The sequence below is a fragment of the Dromiciops gliroides genome, chromosome 6 (genome assembly GCF_019393635.1).
Source record: "Dromiciops gliroides isolate mDroGli1 chromosome 6, mDroGli1.pri, whole genome shotgun sequence".
Taxonomy (NCBI): domain Eukaryota; kingdom Metazoa; phylum Chordata; class Mammalia; order Microbiotheria; family Microbiotheriidae; genus Dromiciops; species Dromiciops gliroides.
The window spans coordinates 105,736,833-105,764,704 of NC_057866.1; the positions used below are offsets into that span (position 1 = coordinate 105,736,833).

The following is a 27,872-nucleotide window of genomic DNA, read 5'->3' on the forward strand; positions in this document are numbered from 1 at the left end:
GAAAACAAAACAAAACAAAACAAAACAAAACAAAAAAACAATTCAGTTTATAACTTGTTAGGCTGCAGTGGAGTTTGCATTTGAACTAGGCCTTATAACTTATCATGGTTTTTCAATGACTGATAAAGTTATTTAAAGCATAACTTTGTATATTTGCTACTGAGAAAGGGGAAGGAGTAGCTAAAACACTCATTGACAGATTTGGATATAAAAAGATCTTGACAGACCCCTGACAAAGAAATAACCTAATATGATGACATTTAAGAGGGCTAAAAGTGAAGTCTTATGCCCTTTTTTAATAAAGCAGTTTCACAAGTACAAAATAAGGGAGGCATAGATTGGGATTTGTAAGTTTTCAAAAGGTCTGGGTGTTGGTTTCAGTAGACTTGAAGCTCAGGCTGAATAAACAGAGTGAAATGTCAACCAAGACAGCTCTTACTCTCTTAAGCTGCCTTAAGAGAAGCGCAGTGACCTACACAAAATCTTGATTCAATACCTCATCATGGCACAGAGATGAGACTGGGCTCTCAAAGGCTATGCCTGAGGACCCAAAGCTCTGGTAAGTGCTACTATGCAATAGAAGCATCAATTATCATTCTGGCAATGGATCAAGGCTGCTTTCTGAAGAACCATCTAGCTAAGTAAGGAGAGGCTCATTGCCAGTAAAATGACCACTTGGTGTACATTCTTTGGCCATGCCAGGCCAGAAAACAAGGAAAAAGTCAAAATGTCCCTTCATTTTGTGTAGGTTTCTGCAGTGATGATGGCAGAATGGCAGACAGTGGAGCAGGGCATGCTGAGAATTCCACAATTTTGAAATTCTCTATATACTTCAATTATCCTGTGTGTGTTTTAAGGATGAGATCCTTATCTAGTGATCACTGAAGGGCTCCATAAGTGGAAGAGCTGGATGATGTTAAGCTTAACATTCTTTCTACAAAAGTAACCAAAAGAAAAGAGGACGTTGCTATGAAGGAAAGATTTCAGGTGTTTTTGGGGAGAGTGAGAAGGGAATTAGTAAAATTTCTTTTGTTGCATTCTCCATGGCAACAAGAATCATTATGTCAAAGGTCTTAATGTCTGTTTCCTATCTCCTATTCCTCATAATAATATTTGGGGAAAAACTCCAGCATAAAAGCAATTTTATCTTATATATTGACAGCAATTGCAGGGAATGAAGATTTGGAGATATTGCATGAAAATCCAAGTAAGACTGATGAAATGAAAAAGTCATACAACATATTGTCTACTTTGGTAGACAATAGCATCACTACAAAGGATGGAATTGTTGACTATGGTAAGAAAAGTATTGGAAAACATTAATTAATAAGCTGGAAGGTGTGCAGAGACTTGTTAAGTAAAGAGAAACTCCTGTCTTTACAATATGAATACTTTCTTTGAGAAAAGAAAAGATAGGTAGTGCCTTCTATGAGCAATGAGTTATGTAACAAAAATGAAATTGATTATGTTTTAAAAATCAGGAAAAGTCTTATTGATTTGGGAATCATGCTGACATCAAATGTCTGTGTACAATTAGGTAACTTTCTAGAGCAAAGATTAATAAATATTAATCAAGAAGAAGAAAGAATAAATTAATCAAGTAGAAGAAAGAATAAAAAGAAAAGATGTGAAAGGCAATTAAAAGAACTCAATAGTGAACTACATGGATAAGTAGTGATCATTAAAAATGGGAAAACTAACTGCTGGAACTATATCCCAAAGACAACCAAAAAAAGGTAAAAGGATGTATTTATTTTATTATTATTATTATTTTAATTTTTAGTGAGGCAATTGGGGTTAAGTGACTTGCCCAGGGTCACACAGCTAGTAAGTGTTAAGTGTCTGAGCCCAGATTTGAACTCAGGTACTCCTGACTCCAGGGCTGGTGCTCTATGCACTGCGCCACCTAGCTGCCCCAAGGATGTATTTATACAAATACATGTATAGGAGCTCTACTTGTGGTGGCTAAGAATTGCAATCAAAGGGATGGCCATCAATTGGGGAATGGCTAAATAAGCTGTGGTATATGATTCTAGTGGAATAGTATTATGCGATAAAAATTACATCCAGGATAATTTTAGAAAAACCTGGAAAGACTTAATTGAATTGAGGCATAGTGAAGTGAACAGAACCAGGAGAACATTGATGAAGGATTGTGAATGACTTAACTTTTCATAGCAATACATTGATCCAAGACAATTGGATCTCATATTGAAGTATAATGTTGACCTCCAGAGAAAGAACTGATATTGATTGAATACAGACTGACACATGCTATTTTAAACTTTTTTCATTTCTTTTCTTTTCTTTCATTTGATTCTTCTTATACTAAATGTCTAATATGGATATGATTTACATACCTATATCTGATTGATTATCATCTCAGAGAAGGGGAGAGGTAGGAGGGAGGTATAAAATTTTCAACTCTAAAATTTAAATAAAAATGTTAATAATTTTTAAAGTGGAAAAACCTACAGCAAAATTTAAATCCACATCAATTATAATGATTGTATGTAGATCTTTGATTGATTGACAGTACAATAAATCTGAAAGCTCTCCAAAATTGATTAAATCCACAAATACTGAGAGGGATGGTAGCTGGAGGTGACATTATTTTCAATTTGGAACTCTTTTGTAAAATGTTTCAGTGAAAGAGCATTCTCATTATGAATAATAAAAGGAAAACAGAGAATTGAATGTAGGTAAAATGAGTATTGGGAACACTAGCAAATGATTCAACAAAACAAATTTAACAGCATTTAAGAGTGAAAATTAAGGGAGAAAATCATAGAAAATAAAAATGGCGAGGACCTCTAAAGAGTTTTATGGCAAAATGTAAAATGGACAGGAGAAGGAAATGGCAAAGCACACCAGTATCTTTGCCAAGAAAATGCCAAATGGGGTCCTGACGTGTCAGATGCACTAAAAATACTGAACGACAACAAAAACATCTTCCTTGTAAGGATAAAGATATTTTGATGTGATTACATAATGAGGAGGTGGGATTAGTGCTACTTAGCTCCTCCCTAAGTATTTTGTTTTGTTTTTTGGCAGGGCAATGGGGCTTAAGTGACTTGCCCGAGGTCACACAGCTAGTAAATGTCAAGTGTCTGAGGCTGGTTGTGAACTCAGGAACTCCTGAATCCAGGGCCAGTGCTTTATCCACTGCACCACCTAGCCGCCCCCTCCCTAAGTATTTTGATTGGCTCATGTTTCAAATGAAGAGATGGCATTAGGGAGAATTCTTGGCAGCTGTTGCTATGTACTTCTTATGAGAAGATAGGATTAATTCTAAGGATATATTATTAAAGCTCTTGCCAATTGACCCCCTCCTGCAGGACTGCCTACTCACTTGCAGTCTGGTTACATTGTAGCTAAAATCAAGCAAAGTTAAAATATTGAGGTCACTTCAGAATGACTGCATTAGTGACTGAGTTTACAGTGTCCATAGAAAAGTAACATCTTGGGGCCGCTAGGTGGCTCAGTGGATAAAGCACTGGCCCTGGATTCAGGAGGACCTCAGTTCAAATCTGGCCTCAGACACTTGACACTTACTAGCTGTGTGACCTTGGGCAAGTCACTTAACCCTCATTGCCCCACAAAAAAAAACCCCACAAAAAACAAAAAAGAAAAGTAACATCTAGTGTGAAAGGTTTATGTTTATACTTTATGAGAATTTGTTGAAGAAAATGGGGACAGTAATGTTGGAGAAGAGAAGTCTTCTAGAGATTGCATGTGATGGTCATCTTTAAGAATTAAGGGTTATCATCTGCAAGAAGGGATGGACTTATTTTTCTTGGGTTTTTACAATATGCCCCCAGGTGTTTCCCTTGACCAACAAGCAAGAAACTGGCTTACCATGACATTAGATCTCATGTTCTCTGTTCTACCCTTGTCTTCTATAGCTATGATAATCAATTCCTTTCCCACAGAGAGCTATATATATATATATTCCCCTTTAATATCAAGAATTTTGGCAAGTTCTATGGGATACAAAAGAAGTATAAGCCAACTTGGGAGTCCATCTCCCAAGACAAACACAGCAACCATATGACCGGAACTACAAAACACTTTTCACAGAAATAGAATCAGATTGAAACAATTGGAAAAATATTTATTGCTCATGGGTAGGCAGAATCAATATAATAAAAATGACAATCCTACCTAAGTCAATTTATTTATTTAGTGCTATACCAATAAAACTATCAAAAATTTTTATAGAGTTATAAAATATAATAACATCTAGAAAAACCAAAAGTTCAAGCATATCATGGGAATGAATGAAAAAATACGAAAGAAGGTGGTCTAGCAATACCAGATCTCAAACTATATTATAAAGTGGTAATTATCAAAACAATCTGGTACTAGCTAAGAAATAGAAAATTAGATCAGTGGAATAGAAGAGATAGAAATTACACTATAGTAAATGACTATAGTAATCTAGTATATGATAAACCCAGTGATCCAAGGTTTTGGAACAAAACTCATTATTTGACAAAAGTTGCTGGGAAAACTGGAAAACAGTATGGCAGAAACTAGGTATAGACCATCATCTCACAACATATACTGAAAGAAGGTCAAAATGGGTACATGATTTACACATAAAAGATGAAACCATAAGGAAATTAAGGGAGTATGGAGTAGTTTATCTATAAGATTTATGGGAAGGGGAAGAATTTAAGATCAAAGAAGATATACAGAATAACGTAAAATGTAAAATAGATAATTTTGATTATATAAAATAAAAAAGTTTTTGCACAAACAAAACTACTGTAACCATGATTACAAGGGAAGTAGAAAGCTGGGAAAGAATTTTTGAAACAAATATGTCTGATAAAGGTCTCATTTCTCAAATATATAGAGAACTGAGTTAAATTTATAAAAATACAAGTCATTACCCTATTGATAAATAGTCAAGGGATATGAACAGGCAGTTTTAAGACAAAGAAGTCAAAGCTATCTGTGATCATAATAAAAAATGCTCTAGATCATTATTGATCAGAGAAATGGAAATGAAAACAACTCTGAGGTATCACCTCACACTTATCAAAGTGGCAAATATAACAAAAATAGAAAATATTGGATATTGGAGGGGATGTAGGAAAGCTGGGACACTAATCAACAATTAGTGGAATTGTGAAAAGATCCAACCATTCTGGAGAATAATTTGGAACTATGCCCAAAGGGTTATAGAACTGCATACATCCTTTGATCAAGTAATACCACTGCTAGATTTATATCCCAAAGACATCCCCCCAAAAGATAAAAAGACCTATTTGTACAAAAATATTTATAGCAGCTCTTTTTGTGGTGGCTAAGAATTGGAAATTAAAGGAATGTCCATAAATTGGGGAGTGGCTAAACAAACTGTGGTATATTATGGTGATAGAATATTATTGTGCTATGAGAAATGACAAGCAGGATGACTTCAGAAAGTCCTGGAAAGACATGTATGAAATGATGTATAGTGAATTGAACAGAACCAAGAGAACATTGTATACGGAGACAGCAATATTGTTCGATGAAGAATTATGAATGACTTCATTATTCTTAGTCCCAAAGGACTATTTTTTTCTTTTTTCCCATATAAACATATTTTTATTTTCCAGTTACATTTAGAGATAATTTTCAATATTTGTTTTTATAATATTTCTAGTTTCAAATTTTTCTTCCTCCCTCCCCTTCTTCCCCCCTCCCCAAGACAGCAAGTAATCTGATGTAGGTTATATATGTACAATCACAATGAACATATTTCTTCATTATAAATGTTATGAGAAAAGAATCAGAGCAAAAAGGAAAAGCCTCAAAAAAGAAAAACAACAAAAACAATAGAAATAGTATGGTTTGATCTGCATTAAGATTCAACAGTTCTTTTTTTTTTTCTGGATTTGGAGAGGATTTTCCATCCTGAGTACTTTGGAATTATTTTGGACCATTGTATTGCTGAGAAGAATCAAATCTATCACAGTTGATCAACACACAATGTTGTTGATACTGTGTACAATGTTCTCCTGGTTCTGCTCATTTCATTCATCATCAGTTCATGCAAGTCCTTCCAGGTTTCTCTGAAATCTGCCTGCTCATCATTTCTTACAGTGCAATAGTATTCCATTCCATTCATATACCACAACTTGTTCAGTCATTCCCCAGTTGATGGGCAACCCCTCGATTTCCAATTCCTTGCCACCAAAAAAAGCCGCTATAAATATTTTTTGTACATGTGGGTCCTTTTCCCTTTTTTATGATATCTTAATCCCAAAGGACTATTGATGAAACATACTATCCATCTCCAAAGAAAGAACTGATATTGATGGAACAGACTGAAGTATACTATTTTTTACTTTCTTTCATTTTTTTCATTTTAATTAAATTTTATTGTACAAAATGACAAATATGGTAATGCTTTACATAATCATACATGTATAACCCAAACATGATTGTTAGTTGTCTCAAGAAGGGGGGAAGGAGGGAATGAGGGATAAAAATTACAACACAAAACTATAAATAAAAATGTTTATTACATAAAAAGATATACTCTGTCTATTAGCTCTACTATAATCCAGGGGATGAGCCCAAACCATGAAAGATATGGATGGACATAGAGAGAGGGCACATGAAACACAGCATTCAGAAAACATTGTCATCTGGGCCCCACACAATCCTAAGGAATATGATAGAGGAAAAGATCTGGACTACCACTGATGAGCTGCTAAGAACTTCTTAGATTTCTACCTACTATTTATATCCTTTCTTCTACAGTCTGTGACAGGATATTCACACAGAATTTCTTCACCAAGTCAGCGAACAGGAACATAAAAATTTAACACAATAATATCTTCTTGTAGTTTTCCCTTGGTTTAACCATAGTCCAGGCACTTCACCTCTCCAGGACACAATTTCCTCCTCTGGAAAGTGGAAATAATCTGTGTTCCTTCACTGTTGGCACAGTGAATAGAGTGCCCAACATGAAGTTAGGAAAAGTCATCTTCTTGAGTTTAAATCTGGCCTCAGACACTTACTAGCTATGTGACCCTGGGAAAGTCACTTGATGCCATTTGCCTCATTTATTCACCTGTAAAAGTAGCTGGAGAAGAAAATGGCAAAGCAGTCCAGTAACTTTACCAGGAAAATCCCAAAATGGTGCCATGAAGAGTCAGACCTGACTGAAAGGCCTGAACAAGAACAATCTGGGTTCAGACCAAAAGAGGTTAAAAATCATGTGCTAGAAAAACTGCAATGTATCTACAACATTCAGACACTTGACATTTACTAGCTGTGTGACCCTGGGCAAGTCACTTAACCCTCATTGCCCATAGGAAAAACAAAAATCAATTGAGAGAAATGGGAAGAGAAATGAAATCAACTCAAGAAAATTATTGAAAAAGAAAAGGCAGCTTGGAAAAGGAAGCACAAAGATTGACTGAAGAAAACAACTCCTTAAAAAAATCATTTGGCCAAATGGAAAAAAAGTACATATTCTCACTGAAGAAAACAATGCCTTAAAAATTAAAATTGGACAGTTGGAAGATAATGACTCGATGAGACACCAAGAATCAGTCAAGTTGAATCAAAAAAATGAAAAAATAGAAGAAAATGTGAAATACATCATTGGAAAGACAACTGACCTGGAAAACAGATCCAGGAGAGACAATTTGAGAATCATTGGACTCCCTGAAAATGATCAGAAAAAGAGTCTAGACACCATATTCCAGGAAATTATTAAGGAGAACTGTCCTGATATTATAGAATCAGAGGATAAAATGGTCATTGAAAGAATCCAATGATCACCTCCTGAAAGAGACCCCAAAAGGAAAACTCCAAGGAATGTTGTAGCCAAATCCCAGAATTATCAGGTGAAGGAGAAAATACTCCAAGCAGCCAGAAAGAAGCAATTTAAATATCATGGAGCCACAGTCAGGATTGCTCAGGACCTGGCAGTTTCAACATTAAAGGATCGCAAGGCCTGGAATATGATATTCTGGAAGGCAAAGGAGCTTGGACTGAAGCCAAGAATTTATTACCCAGCAAAACTGATCAGTTTTTTTTCCTCTTTCAGAGGAAAAGATGGATATTCAATGAAATTGGGGACTTTCAAGGTTTCCTGATGAAAAGATCAGATCTGAATAGAAAATTCAATCTTAACATATAAGACTCAAGAGAAGTTTTAAAGGGCAAACAGAGGGAAAAAAGTTACTCAATAAGGTTAAACTTTTTACATTCCTACATGGGAAGATAATACTTATAACTCCTGAGAATTGTATATGTATTTGGGCAGACAGAAGGATTATACTCAGAGGGTATAAATATAAATTGTCTTTGATGTGATGATATAAAGAAAATTAAGGGGTTAGAAAGGGAGTTTATGGGGGAGAAGAGGAAAGGGGAGGTGGAATGGGGTGAATTACATCATATGAAGAGGTGAAAAAACCTATTACAATAGAGGGAAAGAAGGGAGGGGTGAACATTGTATCAACCCTACTCTCACTAGATTTGTTCAAAGAGGGAATAACATATACATTCATTTGTATAAAGGAAATTATCTTATTCTTTAGGGAAGTAAAAGGGTAAGGGGAAAGGGTGGGGACTGATAGAAGGGAGGGCAAAAGCAAGGGAGAAAAGAGTAAACATAAGGGAGGGGGTGATAAAAAGGGAGGGCAGATTGGGGGAGGCAGGGGTAAGAAGCAAAATGTTGGTGAGGAGGAATAGGGTGAAAGAAGGGGGAAAAGTATAAAGGGGGTAAATAGAATGGAGGGGAATAGACAGTTAGAAATAATAACTGTAAATGTGAATGGGATGAACTCTGCCATAAAAGAGAAGCGAATTGTAGAGTGGATTAAAAACCAGAATCCTACAATAGACTGTTTACAAGAAACACATTTGAAGCAGAGAGATACACACAGAGTAAAAGTAAAAGGCTGGAGCAGAATATATTATGCTTCAGCTAAAGTAAAAAAAGCAGGAGTAGCAATCCTTATCTCAGACAAAGCACAGGCAAAAATAGATCTAATTAAAAGAGATAAGGAAGGAAACTACATCTTGTTAAAAGGTACTATAGGGACAGCTAGATGGCGCAGTGGATAGAGCACCGGCCCTGGAGTCAGGAGTACCTGAATTCAAATCCGGCCTCAGACACTTAACACTTACTAGCTGTGTGACCCTGGGCAAGTCACCTAACCCCAATTGCCTCACTTAAAAAAAAAAAAGGTACTATAGATAATGAAGTAATACCAATATTAAACATGTATGTGCCGAGTGGTGTAGCATTCAAATTCTTAGAGGAGAAATTAAATGAGTTATAAGAGGAAATAGACAGTAATACTATACTAGTGGGGGATCTGAATCTTCCCCTCTCAGAATGAGATAAATCTAGCCACAAAATAAATAAGTAAAAAGTGAAAGAGATGAATAGAATACTAGAAATGTTAAACATGATAGATGTCTGGAGAAAATTGAATAGGGATAGAAAGGAATATACCTTTTTCTCAGCAGTACATGGCACATTTTCAAAAATTGACCATGTATTAGGGCACAAAAACATCATAGTCAAGTGTAGAAAGGGAGAAATAGTGAATGCATACTTCTTAGATCATGGTGCAATAAAAATTACATGTAATAAAGAACCATGGAAAGGTAGACTGAAAATCAATTGGAAACTAAATAATTTCATTCTAAAGAATGAGTGGATCAGGGCAGCAAGGTGGCACAGTGGATAGAGCACCGGCCCTGGAGTCAGGAGGACCTGAGTTCAAATCCGACCTCAGACACTTAACACTTACTAGCTGTGTAACCCTGGGCAAGTCACTTAACCCCAATTGCCTCACTAAAAAAAAAAAAAAAAGAATTAGTGGGTCAAACAACAAATCATAGAAACAATCAATAACTTTACCCAAGAGAATAGCAATAATGAGACAACATACAAAAATCTATGGGATGCAGCCATAGCAGTGCTTAGGGGAAATTTTATAGCTCTAACTGCTTACATGAATAAAAAAGAGAAAGAGGAGATCAATAAATTGTGCATGCATCTTAAAAAACTAGAAAAAGAACAAATTAGAAATCCCCAATTAAATACTAAAATAGAAATCCTGAAAATTAAAGGAGAAATTAATAAAATCCAAAGCAAGAAAACTATAGAATTAATCAATAAAACTAAAAGCTGGTTTTATGAAAAAAAACCAATAATATATATAAGACATTGGTTAATTTGATTAAAGAAAGGAAAGAAGAAAACTAAATTACCAGTATCAAAAATGAAAGGGGTGGGGTGGCTAGGTGGCACAGTGGATAAAGCACCGGCCCTGGAGTCAGGAGTACCTGAGTTCAAATCTGGCCTCAGACACTTGACACTAGCTGTGTGACCCTGGGCAAGTCACTTAACCCCCATTGCCCCGCAAAAACAAAACAAAACAAAACAAAACTGAAAGGGGTGATGTTACCACCAACGAAGTAGAAACTAAAGCAATAATTAGGAACTATTTTGCACAACTGTATGCCAATAAATTTGATGATCTAAATGAAATGGATAAATTTTTACAAAAATACAAACTGCTCAGGTTAACTGAAGAGGAAATAAAATCCTTAAATAAGCCCATATTGGAAAAAGAAATTGAACAAGCCATTAATGAACTCCCTAAGAAAAAACCCCCAGGGCCAGACGGATTTACAGGTGAATTCTACCAAACATTTAAATAACAATTAATTCCAATAATATACAAATTATTTGGAAAAATAGGTGAAGAAGGAGTTCTACCGAATTCCTTTTATGTCACAAATATGGTGTTGATATCAAAACCAGACAGAGCAAAAAGAGCAAAAATCATAAAGATGGAAGGTCCTGAAATAGACAGGACCCTGAAATGGACATTTTGGGACATAAAGAGGATAAAGTGTAACTGCACTGACTACAGAGAGCTTATACAGGGAAGTTTATCTGATGGTCTCTAGATAGCCCAGATCCACTCCCCTCACAGGAACATCTCCCAATTCATACTTTGTGTTTAGGTTCATCAGGTTTCAGGGCCTCATCATTGGATGGCATATCATTGCTTGTTGACTTTGTAAGCTGTTCTTTACAGTACTCTGTGCACAGTTTGGAAAGACCTAGAAAAAGAACAGCAATTACAAAGAAATCTTGAGTCACAAGTAGTACTCAAATAACACAGACCTGGCTCTTTGGGGGAAAGAAACTACCTTCCAGGAGTCAAGATTTTTCTTTAGGGATGTCATGAAAGCATTTTCTAAACCATTTGTCCCCAATGAAAATGGCTTGTCAAGATGGACTTTATAAAACAGGGATTCCTTCCCTCTCCAAGTGCTAAATATGGGTTTCAATAGGCATAATTAATGATGACATTTTAGTCACTGGCCAATATGACTTCACAAATGTCAGAAAGACCCCAAGATAAAAACAGCCACCTGAAGACAAGTCTCCTATTTTACATTTTGAGTGGTGCAACACCATAGGTGATCCCTACTTCCTCTGTTGGGCAAGAACTTAAGCGCCAAGATCCTGCAATACACACAAACATGCACCACCCCCGCCAAACACACATACACCCCCCCCCACCGCCACCATAGGATGGAGCCTTCTTCCTCAGAGGTGCATTACTTTATGGACAAAATAATCTTCCTCCTCTTATCAATCACATCTTTTTGCAAAGCAACACAGTCAAAGGTGATCTTCTCCCCAGGTAGAAGAGAGACTCAGGTATTTTAAACAGTTTCCAGTTAAGATGGTCTTACCTCGACCAATATCCTTAAACCCCTGTAGCATCCTGGATTTACTATCAGCATCACAGTGGACAGAGAGGATGAAGGAGAAGAGGAAAAGGCCTATGACAAGCTTCATTGTGCAGGTCAGACTGGGATGCAAGGAAGAAATGACCAAGAATCCAGATCAACATGGAGAAATGCCTTTTATTATGCTGTTGCAGTATTTCTGGTTTGATGTTTACATGAAATTTCATTAAAAACAAAACAAACATTTAAAAGCTCAAAATTGTTTTATAAATAATCAGAAACTGTGAATTTTAACAATAATGAAATAGCAATTTGGAAAAAACTACAGTTCCCTTAGCATGGATAGGATTGATACCACTGATATTTTCTAGGTTTTGCACCCTATTTTGTTAGTTATAGCTTAGTCAGGCATATAATTCAATGAACCAAATCATTTTAAAAGCATTATTTACCTGCCTATGCTATGTTTTGCTATGTGTTAAACCCTGAGGTTATTTTTAAATTATTCACTGCTCTCAATGCTATTATAATCTATTATTTCAGCTTTTCTTTAGAATCTAATACCTATTAGTCCTCAGGTCATAAAAGGAAACAGCAGAAAGAGCCCTTGTCCACAGGAACTTTGTGGGTCACATGTGATAAACACTGTAACAAAAAGGAGAGACAGAAAAGCCTCAGGGAAACACAAGCTCACCTGGGGTGCCTTCTTCTTTCTCAGCTCAGTGAGGAGTCTCAGCTGTGAATGCTGCTGGACAATAGAGGAGAGCCTGATGTTTATATAAACGTTTCAAGACTGTAACAAATAAAGATGGAATCTGCAAGCCAATCCTGCTCAGGAAATTTAGGGAATTCTCTCTTGGAAATGCTTCCTGGATGATCATTGAAATAAGTGTCAAGGAACAGAGAATCTATCATTTTCCTGGATTGTAGAACACTGAACCCAGGTTTCTTGGCAGGTAATCCTATTGGCATGCTTTCTCCTCCTTTCCTTGTCTTGGAACAATGGAAAGAGCCCCATGGGGTCCATTAAGCACATTGAACCAGAATATCACACACTCTGAATGTTGTAGATACATTGCAGTCTTTCTTGCATATTGATGTGGGATGAAATTAATTGATGAGATTGTTCATGAGGCGTCCTAAAGAATTATAAGGACCAGTGACTCAGTTTCCCAAATGTTATTGCAATACTGAGAGTGACCACAGGGAGGGCCCCATGGAGGTGTCTCTTAATTAGGGAAAAAAAAGATAGTTATATTTACAGTATGGATGAATTGATTATCAGTCTCATTATAATAATCTCTACCTTAGGGAGGTAAAGGGGAGGGCTTATCCTTATTTGGAATTCCTGGGGTCCTCAGTCCAACCCCCAAGGTGGGTACCTTTTTCTCTGGAGGTGTGTTTTCAGGAATTTACACGTCATAAGGTGAGCTGGGGACAAATTTGGCCTTTTCTGTGCATGTTACCTCAACTTGCCAAGGTCAGATTGTCCCTATGTGTTTCATTCCCAGGCCTAGTTTCTGGATATTAATATTTATCAATGAGGATTTCTATAGCCTGTCTCTAGGTCTTTGTTATAGCTAAGGTCTCTATGACCTACTTCTTTATATTCTTGTTTTGATTGGTGATTAAGGTGGGTAACAAGAACCTAGGCCCTGACTTGTAATGAAGGCCCAAGTCTTAAGTTACCCATTAATCCCTTTTATAGGTAGGGTCTGAATCCCCCTTAGGGCTCAGATCTAAATCAGAGTCTGGGTCTTAAGTTTGTCTCTTTACCCTTTCTTTGCCTCCTACATCAACCCTCTTGGGTCTGAACCCAGATTGTTCTTGTTCTGTCCTTTCAGTTAAGTCTGATTCTTCATGACCCTATTTTGGGGGAATTCTGACATAGTTACTGAACTGGTCTGCTATTGCTTTCTCCGGCTAGTTTTACAAGTGAGGAAATGGGACAAATTATATCAAATAACTTACCCAGGGTCACATAGCTAGTAAGTATCAGAGGCCAGATTTGAACTTGAGAAGATGACTTTTTCTAACTCCAGACTGGGCTCTCTATTCACTATGCCACCTATCTAGCTGAAACCAGTTAATTTGTGAATTATCAATATAACTAACATTTTTACAGGTTTATGAAGCATTATATAGATATTCTTTTATTTGAGATTTACGACTTTGTGTGGAAGGACCCCAGATCATTGCCACTGCACAGATGAGGAAATTGTGGCCTGGAGAGATGAAGTGAAGGCCCTTCAGCTGAACCAAAGCAAAGCTATAAGCAGAGATTACTGAGTTATATTTGTATGTTCCTGTGTTCTGGCTGACTTGATAAAGAAATTCTGTGGGGAAATACCATCACAGTCTGTGGGAGAAAGGGAGGTAGAAATTCAGGATATAGTTGATGGAAATCCAAGCAGTTCTTAGCAGCTCATCAGTGGTGGTCCATATCTTTTCCTCTATCATGTTCTATAGGATTGTATGGGGCCCAGATTGCAAATGTTTTCTCTCTATTTCCATGCAACTCTTTCACAGTTTGGCCTCAGTCCCTGGATTGCAGTTGAGATAATATACAGAGAACACTTACATTAGGATCTGAGCAAAGATGCCCCATCCCAAGATCTCAGCCTGAGACTAATATATCTCATTCTCCTCAGCAGAACTTAATCTTCTAGAGCCAGGTAAGATAGTCCAGCTGTGAATGTTCATCACAAATATTCATTGTTCTATAAAAGCAATGAGTCATGTTACAAAATGAAATTGTTTATATATATATATATATTTGCAGGGCAATGGGGGTTAAGTGACTTGCCCAGGGTCACACAGCTAGTAAGTGTCAAGTGTCTGAAGCTGGATTTGAACTCAGGTCCTCCTGAATCCAGGGCCGGTGCTTTATGCACTGAGCTACCTAGCTGCCCCAATTGTTTATATTTTAATGATGACATTATTGATATTAAAGGCATTTTGGACTTGCGAATCATTCTTACATCAACTATCTGTGTAGAATTAGATGGGTAACTATTTAGAGGACAGATCAATATTAGTCCAAGGTAGACGAAATAATAAATTGAAAACATATGAGAGGCAACTGAAAGAACTCAATAGTGATCTGTTTGCACAAGTTATGGCCATTCAAAACAGAAAAACTAACTGCTCGGTCTATATGCCAAAGAGATTCAAAACAGAGAAAAGGACTTATTTGTCTCAAAATATTTCTAGCATCTCTTTTTGAGGTGGCTAAGAATTATAATTCAAAGAGATGACCATTAATTGGGAAGTGGCTAAATAAACTATGGCATACAATTTTAATGGAATAGTATTCTGCTATAAGAAAAGACAAGCAGGATGATATCAGAAAAACCTGGATGTGCTTACATGACCTGATCCACAGTGAAGAGAACAAAATGAGGAGACTACTGTACATAGTAACAACAATATTGTTTAATGAAGAACTGTGAATGACTTAGGTATTCTCAACAGTACAATGATCCAAGGCAACCACAAAAGATGAATGATGAAGCATACTATCTGCCTCCATGGTGAAAAAAAGTTTTATTGATAGAATACAGACTCAAGAATGCTCTTTTTAACTTTTATTCTTTCATTTTTTTCTTTCATTTGAGCTTTGTACAAAATGACTAATATGGAAATGTTTTACATATTGGCATATGTGTGTGTATGTGTGTGTGTGTGTGTGTGTGTGTATATGTATCCTTTATCTGAATGCCTACCATCTATGAGAGGGAGTTGAAGAGGGAGAAAGGCATTGAATTTGGAACTCAGAAGTTTAAATTAAAATGTTAAAAAGTTTAAAAGTAGGAAAACTATGGAAAATGACAGCAACATCAATTAAAATGATTTTGCACATTTGATTGATTGACAATACAATAAAACTTACAGCTCCCCCAAAGTGATTAAGTCCACAAATACTGAGAGGGGTAGAAGCTGGAGGTGACACTGATTTCAAATAGGAACTCTTTTGTAAAGTGTTTCAGTGAAAGATCATGCTCATTAGAAATAATATTAAAAAGGCAGAGAATCCAATGTAGGTAAAACCAATTTTGGAAGACCAGCAAATGATTCAACAAAGCACAATACTCACCTTCACCTGCAGTCTGGTTGCACAGTACCTAAAGTCAAGCAAGGCTAAAACATGGGGTCACTTCATAATGACTCTGCATTAGTGATACGTTTACACGGTGTTCATAGAATATTTTTTTTTTAGTGAGGCAATTGGGGTTAAGTGACTTGCCCAGGGTCACACAGCTAGTAAGTGTTAAGTGTCTGAGGCTGGATTTGAACTCAGGTGCTCCTGACTCCAGGGCCAGTGCTCTATCCACTTTGCCACCTGGCTGCCCCATGTTCATAGAATATTAACATCTATGGCAAAGGGGGTAAATTTATACTTTATTTGAATTTGGATGCCCTCAATTTTCTCTGTAAAATATGAGCCAGGGTATGATAGAGCAGATGGAGATGGAGCCATGGGAGATTGGAAGATGGGTGAAAACATTTGGAAGAAACACTGTGAAGATTTGGATATAGAATGGATGTGAAAAGTATAGTAGCATGGACTAGTAGCAGTGAGCAACCAATGCAGCTTATGTAACATAAATTGTTAGTGAACCCAGTCAGAATGGTGGTGTGAGTTTTTCCACTTCTGTTCAGCAGCATGTGTAGGAACAAAAGCCACAAATGCTGGGAGAGATACAAGGCTGAGGCTTGGCTGGACATAGTCTGTAATATGTGCTAAGGATTCAAGAGAGAAACAGTGTAAATTTGAATTAGCTCACCAAGAAGTCAGAATGGGGAGAAGAGGAGAGAGTGGCTACTACAGGGGGGATGCCTTGGGAAAGAATGGAGGGGTGAAGGCATTGGAAGTAATGATGAGGAGGAAGAGTAGGGTCGTGTAAGGGAAGGAAGAGGGAAAGTTGAAAAGACCACAGATTATATTGAGATAAGGGGAACTCAGAATTCTTTAACATGAAGGTATGTTTCTGAGTGATGGCAACATTCAGGATATGACTGTCTTTCTGTGTGGCTCAAGTGGGTGGAAGAGTAGTTCATGGAAGGTGAGTACATTTAATAGTTAGATATGTGATGGAGAATCAAGATGCATGTTGAAGTTGCCTAGTAGGAAGGATGGAACTATGGAGGAAATAAGAATCATTAGCCAAGTATTCAAGTAATTGAGGAAGAAAGGAGAGTGATTTAAGGGTCTGCAGACAACAGGTAACCAGATTTTGATTGGGTGCCAGATATGAATAGCATGAACCTCAAAGGAAGAAAGGCTCCTGAGTAAAGAAGGAAGGAAGGGAGCCTGGAAGTAGAAATGGGGAGTGAAGAGTATTCTAACTCTTGCCTCAACCAGTGAGTTGAGGAGAATGAGAGAAGATATGACAAGTACTGAAAAGGGTGGCCAGGGAGGCTGAGTCATTAGGGGAAAGCAGGTTTCAGTAAGAGCCAGTAGACTGAAGAGTCAGATGTGGGGGATAGATTGGAATGGGTTAACAAAATATAGCTTGATTACTGAACCTGGGCAGCAACCTCAGGGTAGCCAGCTGGAAGACCTGCCATGTGACTCCAAGGCTGTAGCCAGGATACTAATTAACACCCATATTAATCAAATAGAATGCACTGAGCAGTGTTTTTCCATTACAACTAGCCATTCCCTGTAAAGAATATTTTGTTCCTGTATTCATCATTGTGAAAGTTCTATGGTGCATTGCTTAAGTTTGTTCCACTGGCATAGTCACCCTGACCATCTGGGTGAATCTGAGACTGTATGTAAACTCAGGATCCTGTGATTAAAGTTTGTCTCTGCTTCATTTCATTTATGATTCAGGCAGTAAGAGAGGAATCAATTTAAGATGAAGGGCTGTTTGTTGCCTATCATATGAAAAAAATATTCCAAAACCATGGCGATAAGCAAAATGTACATTAAAGTGATTCTGAGGTTCCAAAGATGGTAAAAAAGAAAACAACAATTGCTGGGGATATATAATGAGAAGCACTGTTGATGGAGCTATGAATTAGTGTCATCATTCTGGAAAGGAGCTTAGAACTATTCCCCAAATGTCACTAAACCATGTGTAACATGTTAACCACAAACCCCACTACTAGTCAGATATCACAATGTAATAATTTTTAAAAGAATGAAAAGAAAGAAGGAAATGATTCATCTGCAGAAAAACATCTGTGTCAGAACTTTTTCCTGTAGACAAGATTTGTAATCCAATGGGATGCTCATTAACTGGATAACAGCTAAAGAAATGATGATATATGAAGGTAATTTAATATTAATGTTCTGTAAGAATGATGGAAGGGAAAGATTCAGAGACACATGGAAAGACTTATATTAACTGATGCAACTGAAATTAGCAGGAGCAGGAAGACAACTTGTAAAATGGCTGAAAGATTGCAAAGAATAATAAAAGACCTAAAAACTTGGATCAATACCATATCCATCCCCAACTCCATGAGAAAGCTGATGAAGTATTCCTTTTATATCTTGATTGACTAGTATTGGACTAGTTGAGCAGAATGAAATATACAATCTCAACATGGTCGATCGGTGGGTGTGCTTTCCTGATGAAGTTAGACAAATTTGTTACAAAGGAGGATTTTTTTTTAAACATAACTTAAGTGAAGAGACTTGGAAAGAAGCTAACTATTACCAGTGATGGAAGGGAAGGGAAGGGAAGGGAAGGGAAGGGAAGGGAAGGGAAATCAAGCAGGAAATAGAAAGGAAAGAAAGGAAAGGAAGGGAAATCAAGCAGGAAATAGAAAGGAAAGGAAAGGAAATCAAGCAGGAAATAGGAAGGAAAGAAAGGAAAGGAAACCAAGCAGGAAATAGGAAGGAAAGAAAGAAAAGGAAAGAAAAAAGAAGGAAAGTTTGTGAAAGCAAGGGAAGTCAAGGGAAACCAAAGGAAGAGAAATGAAGGGAAATGAAATGAAGAGAAAAGCTTTAAGTCAAAGAGTTTCAAAAACTAATCACGGATAATCACTACAACTTTAGCACTAAAAAGGAATTTACTGAATACTATAAAATTTTGATGTAATACTTCCATTGTATAATCTTCTTCCTCTTATTCTTCCATTATGGAACTTTATGTTTGTTACAGTCTCTTCAGAAATATAAAACAAGTTAAAAGGGAATCCTCCATCTAGTCTTTCCACCATTTAGGAAATGTATACAGAGGTTGTACCAGCAAGACACCAAGTCCTGCTGATGTCTTTTGTGGTAAAATTTATTTGTGGTAAAGATATATATATATATATATTCCAAGCCTTGTGATCCTTTAATGTTGAAGCTGCCAGGTCCTGAGCAATCCTGACTGTGGCTCCATGATATTTAAATTGCTTTTTTCTGGCTGCTTGGAGTATTTTCTCCTTCACCTAATAATTCTGGAATTTGGCTACAATATTCCTTGGAGTTTTCCTTTTGGGGTCTCTTTCAGGAGGTGATCATTGGATTCTTTCAATGACCATTTTATCCTCTGATTCTATAATATCAGGGCAGTTTTCCTTAATAATTTCCTGGAATATGGTATTTAGATTCTTTTTCTGATCATGGCTTTCAGGCAGTCCAATGATTCTCAAATTGTCTCTCCTGGATCTGTTTTCCAGATCAGTTGTCTTTCCAATGAGGTATTTCACATTTTCTTCTATTTTTTCATTCTTTTGATTCAACTTGACTGATTCCTGGTGTCTCATGGAGTCCTTATCTTCCAGCTGTCCAATTTTAATTTTTAAGGCATTGTTTTCTTCAGTAAGATTATGTACCTTTTTTTCCATTTGGCCAAGTGAATTTTTAAAGGCAGTGTTTTCTTCAATGAGATTATGCACCTTTTTTTCCATTTGGCCAACTGAATTTTTTAAGGCATTGTTTTCTTCAGTGAAATTATGCCCTTTTTTTTTCCCATTTGGCCAGTTAATCTTTGTGCTTCCTTTTCCAAGCTGCTGATTCTTTTTTCATAGTTTTCTTGTTTTGCTTTCATTTCTCTCCCCATTTTTTCTTCTACCTCTCTCAATTGATTTTTAAAATCCTTTTTGAGCTCTTCCAGGAAGGCTTTTTGTTCTTGAAACCAATTCACTATCCCTCGTGAGGCTTCACATGTAGGCAATTTGAGGGTATTGTCCTCATCTGAGTTTGAGTTGGCTTCTTCCCTATTGATACAGAAGCTCTCAATGGAGAGGGCTCTTTTTTGCTTCTTACTCATTATTGCAGCTTATTTATTTATTTTTTTAAGTTGAGTTGAGGTCTGCTCTGGGCGCACCAGGGTCCCTGTTTTAGGCTTCTTGTGCAGGGGTATAGGTGCTGTGTGACCGGCTTTTTACTCTGAGGCCTTTATATTGTTTTGCAGTTCACCCCCCCTGCACTTCCTGCCTGAGTGCTCGGCTTGGTGCCTGATCCTACCTGCCCCATTCGTGGCCCTCCTGGCCAGTGCAGATAGGTTTTTCCACTGTCCTTCTTGGCCACCAGATTTTTGAGCCGGGTTCCAGGGGCCTCAGTTGTTCGGCTGTGGCCCGCAGCTCCTGCTGACTTGCCCTGACCCCCTCGTTGCTGGGTTGCTGCCCTGCGCTGAGCCTCCCTTTTGCCCGAGTCAGACCGACCTTTTCCTGAAGTCTTCTAAATTATCTCTGGTTGGAAGACTGTGTCTCTCTGTCCCTTTGCAGGTTCTATAGTTTCAGAATCCGTCCAGAGGCTTGATTTAATGTTCTTTTTGAGGGAACAGAAGGAGAGCTCAGGTGGCTTGCTGCTTCCTCTCTGCCATCTTGGCTCCGCCCCCTCAATTGATTTTTAAAATCCTTTTTGAGCTCTTCCAGGAAGGCGTTTTGTTCTTGAGTCCAATTCACCTTCCCTCTTGAGGCTTCACATGTGGGCAATTTGAGGGTATTGTCCTCATCTGAGTTTGTGTTTGCCTCTTCCCTGTTGATACAGAAGCTCTCAATGGAGAAGGTTCTTTTTTGCTTCTTACTCATTATTGCAGATTATTTATTTATTGTTTAGGTTGAGGTCTGTTCTGGGGGCACCAGGGTCCCTGTTTTGGGCTTCTTATGTAGGGGTATAGGTGCTGTGTGACCGGCTTTTTACACTGAGGCCTTTATGGTGTGTGCAGTTCGCCTGCCCTGCACTTCCTGTCTGAGGACGCTAGGATCAGTGGGCCTAGTCGCGCCTATCCTGTTTGTGGCCCTCCAGCTGGCAACTTGCCCTCTCAGCTGGTGCAGGTAGGTTTTTCCACTGTCCTGCTGGGCCACCAGATTTTTTGAACCAGGATCCAGGGGTCTCAGTTGTTCGGCTGTGGCCCGCAGCTTCCTGTTGACTTGCCCCCACTCCCTTGGCACTGGACTGCTGACCTGCACTGCACCTCCATTTTGCCTGAGTCAGACTGGCCTTTCCTGAAGTCTTCGAAATTATCTCTGGTTGGAAGACTGTGTCTCTCTGTCTCTTTACAGGTTCTGTGGTTTCAGAATCCGTCCAGAGGCTTGATTTAATGTTCTTTTTGAGGGAACAGGAGAGCTCATGCAGCTTGCTGATTCCTCTCTGCCATCTTGGCTCTGCCCCCCTCTTTTTTTCTTTAAAGATTACTTTGTGATATCTGCCTAGCCGTGGTGTCCCTGGGTCAAATGTTATTTGTGGTTGAGTGATTTTTGTGTATAGTTCTACGGTGCTTTCCTGAATGGTGATACTAATTCTAGCTTTATCAACAGTGAGCTAGTATGGCTTTCTTCTCAATGTACATCCCCAGCAATTGGTGTTTTCCTTTTTTGCCCTCTTTGCCAGTCTGATGGAGGTGAGATGGAACCTCAGAATTATTTTAATGTACATTTTTCTTATCACCATTGATTTGGAACAGTTTTTTACTATGATAGTTGAAGCTTACCTTTCTTCCTTTGAGAACTTCCTGTTCATTTCCTTTAACAATCCATCTATTAAGTAGTCCCTGTTTTTATACATTTGAATCATTTCTAAATATTGGTTGTTTAGTTGAATTTTATCAGAGAAATTTACTGCAAAGGTTTGTACCTTCTTAACTGCTACTCTACTAGTTCCAATTTCATTGATATTGGTTATGCCATAGATTTAAAATTTTCTGTAATCAAAATAGTCTATTTATTTTCCTGTGATCTTGACCATTAGCTAAAGAACTCATGTCTTATCAATTTATATGAAATATACTCTCTTCTCTGCTCTTTTAATTTATTTATTATGTGACCTTGGTAACTTATATCTTTTGAGCTTAAATGGTGTGATATGATCAGGCAAATCTCATTTTTATCATATCTAGCTGACAATGTTCCTGTGAGCAAGGGCTTTTTCTTCTGTTTCTTTGCATGACCTCAGGACTTATATAGGCATTAGTTTCTAAATAATAATTGAACTAATAGAATGTAATCTCCTTTGTGAGCAGTGAATACTTGGAAAAATACCTCTAGGGCCTACCTCATACAATGGAAGATTTATATTAAATTGTCTTGGATAGCTTTATAATTTTTATTATATTGGCACAGAATGTGGAATGATTTATTCAGCCACTTGTTCTTAATGTTATGATCCTGATAACGAACAGCTGCCTTGCTGTAGCTGAGCCCCAGCTCAGGGGGCAGAGGGTTGTAGTGACATCTGAGCTCCAATTAAATGGGAAAATGATGAAGCTAAAGTAACTCTTTTTTTTTTCCTCAGGGCAATGGGGGTTAAGTGACTTGCCCAGGGTCACACAGCTAGTAAATGTCAAGTGTCTGAGGCCAGATTTGAACTCAGGTACTCCTGAATCCAGGGCTGGTGCTTTATCCACTCTGCCACCTAGCCGCCCCCCTAAAGTAACTCTTATCAGAGTGTTCCCTTCCCCTTTCATGTTTGGTGAAGGATTAGACAGGAGCTGTTGAGCTGGAGGGGAAGTGTTGATTCTTCTAAAATATGCTATTTTTTCACCAGGAAACATGTATAGTACCATGATGATGAAGGCTTTGTCTCCATGGTAGACAAAGAGTTCAATGGATGGGACTGAAGTGACAAATGACCTCAATCATTTCTAACTACTAATCAAGACTCCCAAATTTTAAGCTGACTTTTCTGTTTTGTTCCCTCTTCCATGTCCTCTGTGAGCTGCTATGCATGTGACCCTGTTGTTCTTCTGTCCTGGTTTTGCAGAGTTTTAGATGCTAATATGTATGCTCTTAATAAAAGTCAGTGCTGATTATTCTCAACACTAGATGGGTTCTTGAAAACCTTCCTCTTTCAAAGAATTACTTGCCCATGTGATCCAATCAAAATTCAAGTAAAAGTTTTTTATTATTTGGCACATAGAGTTATGGCCAGGAGAAGAAGCCTAGACTTTAACTCCTGGAGAGGTACAGGCTTATGGAATGTTCCTTAATCAGACAGCACATACAGGTATGGCTGGGAGAAGTTTAACTTCAAATCTCAGGGGGGTTTGATCAGACAGCCATAGAGGTATGGCTGGGAGAAGAAGTCTCACTTCCAACTCCCAGAACAAAAGAGAAGATGACAATTTTATAGAGCAGAGAAAGGAGTGTGGGGAGACATAAGACAGAAAAGTTACAGCAGTTTGAAAATGTTGATGTTAGCTATTTGGATATATGAATAATAAAGATTCCACATTTCTAACTCAAGATTATTGTCACTGCCTGGTCCTAATCACACAGCAAACACAACTGGCTCCCAACTAAGCTCATGCTGTAAATTCAGGGAGCCCGGCTTTCTGAGTGGCTGCTTTATTATCTGTTTGACCAACCACTACCTGGCTAATCAACTACTTTGCTTCTCCAAGGAAAGAGTCGTCTCTAACTGACCCCAGCAAGCTGATCGACCGTATTTCTCCATGGTTATAATGTCCTGCTCAGGGCCAGAGCATCCCCAGCTGGACCCAGACCTACCAGGCTGCTACTGCATTAGGAATTTCCTGACTCTCTCTGTAAGCACACAAGACAAATAACAAGTGCCTCTTTGACCTCATGTTTAGATATTTGGGCAACTCAGATTGGGTAACTGAGTGAGCATGTGCTTAGCTTCTTCATGACTCAGAGTCATTTTTCTCAGTCTCTCATGGAATAGACTCTGAATGATCCTGTGCCTAGTTTCTCAGTGCTGTTACTAGGTACCCCTCTGCCAGTCATCCAAGAGGATTTGTTCCAAAGTATGTATCACAAATCTTAGGGAAACTTGAAATGATTTAATCTAGAATGGACAATAGTTCCTAAACTGGGCTTGCCAGCTCAGATTTTGTTCTCATTACAATCCCTTTACTACCTCCCATTAAAACAAGTCTTGGCATTCTGTTCCTCCTCAGTGCTGTTAGCTTATAGTTTCTATTTCTCCAATTCACCTATCATTACTCCATACCCTTCACTATTTCCACTCAATGTGTTGAGAATTTTTGGTGTTTGTGTGTATGTTCAGTCCTACCTGACCATTTGTGACCTCCTTTTGCCTTCTCAAACTCATTTTATAGGTGAGAAACTGAGGCAAATATGGTTAAATGACTTTCCCAGGTTCACACAGCTAGTAAGTGTCTGAGGCCAGATTTGAATTTGGGATAATTAGTCATCTTTACTGTAGGTCTGACCTTCTAATCAGTGTGTCACCACTGTCTGTTTCCATGGTCTGATATCTAAATCCATTAGTATCCACAGTCCTCCTGGAATCCATCCCTAGTGACATCTAGATTATAAGAGAAATTGCTTTTCTACCATAGCTGATACAATTGTTCACCAATCAGGTGTTCTTAATTCCATTGCCTGTGATTTTGCTCTATAACATTCTTATTATCTAAGGGTTAATACTTTTAGCACTTGAAAACAAAAGACTGTTATTAACAAATTCACATAGTACATTTGAAAAAAGTTCCCCAGCTTTACTTCAACTTTGTTCCTTCCTCTTTACTAAGGAGCTGGTGCCTCTGCCATTATCTCAGAAACTTATCAGATAACAAGTCAGAGTTAAAGTGTGGGGGCTTCCCCCCCTTTTCTTCTGTTGCTTTGGCTTTTTTGCCCCAGAAAGTTTTTTGTGGCCAGCGGGTCTTAATGCTGACAGAGCATGGCCCATTTTACCAGAGGTAAATCAAAGCTAAAAGCTGTTCTTAGGGCACTTTGGTTCAATGGTTAGAGATTAAAAAACCATCTTTTTCTTCGCAACTTTTACATATTACAAATAATTCCTAATTTTAAACTATTAAAGTACAAAAGATTTAAAAAATGGGAGTTTATAGCACATTTCCAGCATAATAAATCTTTTAGGCACTAGTTGCTATCAGATTGTTCCCCTCTCCCATAGCAGAAACTGCCTCATGGAAAGAGAGAGGCTTAGGACACATGGTTTCCTCCATTTTGATTTTAGCTCCTTGTAACCATTTTGGAAATTTAAAAAAAATCCATCATACCCTTTTCCTGGTATTGCAGTGATTAACTTTGTAGCATTAGAAGGGTTAATTTAAAGGTTAATTTACAGTGTCTTCATCAACATTAATTATTTTTAAAAAGTTTCCACAAAGTTCATCTAAGGCTATGAATGTCCAGCAGAGAATTTACATTCCAGTTTGAGATTCAAATTCTGAGGTATTCAGAATGTGAAGACATCCTGCAGTCAGAGTCTGATCAACTACAAGGGATAACTTTCTGCCCAGATACATAATCATGGTGCTTGATAGACACATACATGCAAACAAGACACACATACTAACAATTGTGAGATAGCTACAGGTTACTTTTCCCTGTCTCTGTAGTGAACTAAGAGCCCATAGGCTAGGAATTTCTCAATGAGAAGTTGTCAGCCCCCCAACCTCCTTGCTTTTTTCTTGACATCTTGCTGGAATAAGAGGCAGGATAAGGATGTTAAAACCAGGAGGGGATGATGAAATATGTGATCCTCATGCATACAAACTAAAGGCAATGCGTGCCTAGATTTAAGGGGTCTTACCTCTCTCCACACTACCTGCTGCTTTGATGGAATAGTGGTACCTGAATGAGAGAGTAAGACAGAGAAGGTTGCCTTTCTGTCTATTAAGGAATCAATAGACTTATCACCTATATCCAGGGTGATTCTGGGTTCAGCCATAGCAAATTGCTTAACCCTCATTGTCCTGCAAAAAAAAAAAATCAAACAAAATAGTCTGTTTTTCTGTGAGCTTGACTATTTGCTAAAGAACTCATTTCTTATCAATTCATATGAAATGTACTCCTTTCTGTGATCTTTTAATTTAGTCATAATGTGACATTTTTGTATTTTGGTAACTTATGCCTTTGGATCTTATATGGTGTGATATGATCAGGTAAATCTAATTTTTATTATATCTACCTGACAATGTTCCTGTGAGCAAGCGCTTTTTCTTCTGTTTCTTTGCATGACCTCGGGCCTTAGTGGCAGTAGATTCCAAATCAAAATGGCGTTAATACAATGTAATCTCCTTTGAGAGTAGTGAATACTTAGAAAAATATCTCTAGGGCCTACCTCATGCAATGCAAGATTTATATTAAATTGACTTAGATAGCTTTATAAATTGATTATATTGGCACAGATTGTGGAATGAATTATTCATCCAGTTGTTCTTAATGTTTTGATCTTGATAAGTTAAAGTTGCCTTGCTGTAGCTGAGCTTGGCATGGGGACATAGGGTTGTAGTGACATCTGAGCCCTAATTAAATGGGAAAATAATGGAGCTAAAGCAGCTTTTTCTCAACTTTTATCAGTGTTCCCTTCCCCTTTCATATTTGATGAAGGATTAGACAGAAGCTGTTGGTCTGGAAGGGAAGTGTTGATTTTTCTAAAATTTGCTACTTTCCCCCCCAGGAATCATGTAGTACCATGATGATGAAGACTTTGACTCCATGGTGACAAAGAGTTCAATGGATGGGATTGAAGAGACAAATGACCTCAATCAGTTCAAACTACCAATCAAGACTCCCAAATTTTAAGTTGACTTTTCTGTTTTGTCCCCTCTTCCATGTACTCCGTAAGCTGCTATGGCAGTAACTGATAGCATAGAGTAATTCCTCTATCCTGGCTCTGCAGAATTGTAGTTGCTAATATATATGCTCTTAATAAAACTCAATGCTGATTATGAAATTCCCTGACTCTGTGTAAGCACACAAATCAAATAACCCATACCTCTTTGACCTTGTGTTTGGCTCTTGGGGGACCTTAGATTGGGCACCTGAGTGAGCATGTGCTTGGCCTCTTCATGACTAGGGTAAATTTTTTCTCACTCTCAGGGAGTGAACTCTGAATGATCTCATGCCTTGTTTCTCAGTGATGTTACTCCTCTGCCAGGCATCCAAGAAGACTTGTTCCAAAGTGTATATCACAAATCTTAGGAAAACTTGAAATGATTTACTCTGGAAAGGAAAACAATTCCTAAGCTGGGCTTGCCAGTTCAGATTTTGTTCTTATTCCATTCCCTCACTACCTTACATTAAAAAAAAAATCTTGGCATTATCTTCCTCCTCAGTGCTGGTAGCCTATAGTATCCATTTCTCAAATTCACCTATCATTAATCCATACCCTTCACTATTTCCACTTTAAGTGTTGAGCCTTTTTGGTCTTTGTATATATGTTCAGTCATTTTCAGTCATGTCTGACTCTTTGTGACCCTGTTCGCCTTCTCAAGCTCAAGGGAAAACTGAGGCAAACAGGGTTAAATGACTTGCCTGGTTTCACACAGTTAGTAAGTGTCTGAGACTAGATTTGAATTCAGGAAGATGAGTCTTCTTTACTGTAGTCCTGACATTCTAAACACTGTGCCACCTGGCAGGTATTGACCACTCTCTGCTTTCAGAGTCTGATATTCAAATCCATTAGTATCCACATTCCTTGTGGAGTTCATCCCTAGTGACCTTTCTAACCCACAGCATCCCTAGTACGCCATTCTTCTTCAGTGTCGTTAAGTTAGAGTCTCAATTTCTTACTGTTAGTTGGCTCCATTCACACTTCTCAGTGGCACCTAGTCTAATCCCAATTTCCATTCACTTTGCTATCCTCCCCCAGTCTCCAGTATCCCATTCTCTATGTGTTCATTTCCTGTGTCCTGTCCTTTTTTGTTGATGTCTCATTATCTTGTGTGTCTGATGTCACTGATGGGGTACTGTCCTCTTGTTGTAACCCTCCATATCTAGGTGTAGTT

The 27,872-nt window shown here is 37.9% G+C and overlaps 1 long non-coding RNA gene across 1 annotated transcript; it reads left to right on the plus strand.

Annotated features, from left to right (window-relative positions):
- The first annotated feature begins 1,175 nt into the window (after positions 1 to 1,175).
- LOC122733030 lies at positions 1,176 to 26,783 on the plus strand. The gene is made up of 3 exons (XR_006353665.1): positions 1,176 to 1,297; positions 23,529 to 23,672; positions 26,543 to 26,783. It is a non-coding gene; the product is annotated as an uncharacterized LOC122733030 (long non-coding RNA).
- The last annotated feature ends 1,089 nt before the right edge of the window (positions 26,784 to 27,872 follow it).